The sequence below is a fragment of the Pundamilia nyererei genome, unplaced genomic scaffold (genome assembly GCF_000239375.1).
Source record: "Pundamilia nyererei isolate P.nyererei 1_Seehausen unplaced genomic scaffold, PunNye1.0 scaffold00002, whole genome shotgun sequence".
Lineage (NCBI taxonomy): Eukaryota > Metazoa > Chordata > Actinopteri > Cichliformes > Cichlidae > Pundamilia > Pundamilia nyererei.
The window spans coordinates 5,272,958-5,276,497 of record NW_005187403.1 but is presented as its reverse complement, the minus strand read 5'-3'; positions in this window follow the sequence as shown (position 1 = coordinate 5,276,497).

Below are 3,540 nucleotides of genomic sequence, written 5' to 3'. Positions count from 1 at the left end.
GAATCCGCGAGTTTCTCTGTGAGTTTCCCATTACATCGTTGTGCACTCGGTGCTTGCTTGGAAGTTTAGGGGTTTTTTTCGCTGTAAAAAGAAGTTTTCTTCCCACGCACAACGGACGCTAATGTTTTTGTCACTTTTTATGGAATCAAACTCACAGTAAGGTCAGTACTTCCACGCTTTAAACGCTGCACGCTCATACTCTCTCCTGCACTCGATATATTATCCATTGTTGATCTGCACACAGCTGTTGTCACGAACGTCACACTCACTTACCTCACTGTCATGAGGCATTCTCGCAAAAAAATCACGGTTTTAGTAACGCAGAAACGCAGCGTTCCTACGGGAAAGTAACGGTAATCTAATTACCGTTTTTGCAATAGTAATCCCTTACTTTACTCGTTACTTGAAAAAAGTAATCGGATTACAGTAACGTGTTAAAAAGTAACGCGTTACTGCCCATCTCTGGTCCTGACCAAATCAGGTGCCACTCACTCAAATCGCTCCCAGCTGCCTGAGTAAATTCCTCCTTGATGCCCAAAATCAAATGATCCACAAAGAACACAGAGTAGGAGAGGAGAAGACGGAAGAAGGTCTCTGCAGTCAGCAAGAACCAGCAGTCAGAAAGTAACTAAAACTTCTGACCTGGTGCAAAAACCCAGAGAGAAAGAACAAGAGATTAAGTACTTTTGGCATGTCTCTCTTTTCAGAAGTCAGAGACTATAAACTTGACAGAATCCAGGCCCAGAAGAAGCAACCTAAAAATTTTCATGTGGTCTCCAAAAAAGATCTCATGCCATTCAATACAGAGCGGGGAAACTGGTGGTTTTTAAGGCAGGAGGAGAAGGTGGCAGCCTAGTTTAACTATGAAAACAAGGAAAGACCTGACTTCCATGAATAAAAGGACAATATTATTGCCTGATTAAAATTTTAACACATAGCTCTTGAAACAGAGTTTCTGGAGAATTACCAGTGATAGAAATCAAGTCTCTGAGAGCGGAGAGGTCAAATCAAAATCAGGGATTTGCATTGCATGAAACACAAGGTGGAAGAAAAAGATGTGAGCTTGAAGAGACCTCAGGAACTGCTACAAGACAGCAGAGAGAAAAAGAGAAGAGCTGCAAACATCCAAGTGATCGTTTTAGTGCACGTTGGTCACTCTCCTAATTCTAAAATCTTTAGTTGCTATTTCACAAGATGAGTAAAATCTCAATCTATGACATCATTGGTCACTGGCCTTTATCCAGAAACCTCACATTCGACACCCTGCTGGTACACCTGCCAAGTCTGAAGCTGATTGGTTGACCGGCTGTAGAGAAAGAAAAAGAACAGATGGACACAGACACATACAGAGATTTCAGAAGTTATTGGAGCGATGACTCGGTGGATTAGCAGCTTGTTCTTGTGTCACATTCGGTCTGCAGCAGACGAATTAATGAATGTATGTTTGCTTTTTGTCTTTCCAGAATCTTGCCCAACTGTCCAGCGAGCAGAAGGCCAAGACAAAAAAGGCAACCAAAGAGGCTGAAAAGATGACAAATTCTTCTTGCACCCTCTCAGCCATCTTCCTCTATCCAGTATTACCTTTTAGTTTTCCTTCTAACCGCCCCTGCCACTTTCATAACCTTTTACCCTCCTAGCCTTTCCTTCAGGACCTTAACCTCTATGTTCTCTGATACTCTTATTTCTCTTCAATCTTACTACCAACCCTCCAAAAAGAACACATCCATTTATCCCCCGCCCCTCCACTTCTGCCTTTTACCTCTTCAGCCATACCACTTTCCCTATTCAGCCACCCCACCAAACCCTACTAACCCCCTTCACAGCCCTTTATGTAAGAACTGATGTGAAACATAATGCAGTTGCAATACTAGAGAAAAAAAAGATGCTGTTGTAAAACAGTTATTAAGAATTAGAACCCAAATGGATCTATTACAGACATCTTAAAAAGGATGTCTGCATAAAAGTGGAAAATGAAATCAGGAAAGCTAAAATGAAGCATAGGAAAAATGCATTAGAGCAGTGGACCTCTTGGAGCCACCTAGGAAAGTTTAAAATAATGGCCTTGTTGAATCAATGTGCAAAGGAAACAAAACGAATGTATTTTGTGCTTAAAAAAGTCTGAGTTCACTGATAATGTCTCCACGCATAAATGTATCTCCGAATGTGTCACAGCCCTATTGGGAGGGTGAGAACAAGGAAGGGAGCTGGCCCTGATGCTGTCTGTAGGTGTACGCTGTGCTGTTGTGGGTCAGATTAATACAATTTATCTGAACATTTGCAGATTTGTTCCAAGCTTGGCCAGAAACAGACCTAGAAAATTCTGGACTTCTTGAGAAAGCTGCTGTCTACTGAAAATCTTCTGCGCTGTTGTCTTGTCCTCAGAATGTGAAGTCAGATCATGGTTATGCTCTGTCTTTTTAAAATGAGGTCACGGTGACATCCAAACAAACAAACAAACAAAAACAAAACATCAATTTTAAGAAAAGTAACGATAAACCAAATCATAGATTGATAAATAATGAGGATATTTGAACTGTTGACATATAATAATAATAATACGGACTGTGTTTGAGTTCACACAAAGTCTGTAGCGTTTCCTAACAGCTGTATATGCAGTCTACTTCAAATTTAGAAGGTATGCTGTGAACCCACGTAAGGCCAATGTCAGTTATTTGTCAAGTCATCTGAATGAAGCATGGACTTATAACATTAGTATTAGCACTCACCTCGCTACTACTAATAAGCAGCTCAAGCTAAAAGCAAATTAATTTACCTGTGCTTCACCTGTCCATCAGATTTCATGAAATTCAGCCCTGTGGCATTTGTGTAACGTTTCCTGACTGACAGAGAAATGACACTGAACACAAACCTCCATGGTGAATGAAATACACACAACTGCAAGTAATGGCACATTACACCTACTTCCTCTGATAATGTTACGTCTTAGCTGATATTGAAAAACTCATCGCTTTTTCAATACCAACATACATTATGTCATGTGACCTGACTGAAGGGTTGTAAAACTGACCAGGTAAAAACAGAGAAATCCACTTGTGATGAGATATTTTGAGCAGTAGAGGAACTTTTTTTTACTAATCAGCTGCTGTATGCAATTCCCCAAAGGATTAGTTCATTTATCCAGCCATCTGTCTTTTATTTTATTAAGTTGTTAATGTTTATTCATGAAAAATAATCTGTGAGCAAGTATTTTTGTCGTTTTAAATGTAAAAACTAAGAATTACGGGTCATAAATAGCAGCCGATAACTGCAATCATTCATTTTAACTTTTCATCTGGAAGACATTACATTATAACTGGAAATGGAGAAGTACAGTCACCTGTTGGCTGCATGGTTCACTTTCTTCTTCCAGTAAAAGGAAAAGTAAGCTGAATCCCCACGAAAATATGTACACACACACACACACACACACACACACACACACACACACACACACACACACACACACACACACACACACAGCATGTCCAATTTGTCAACCCACTGTTTAGATGGGGAATTCTCACAACGTGACTCACAGCT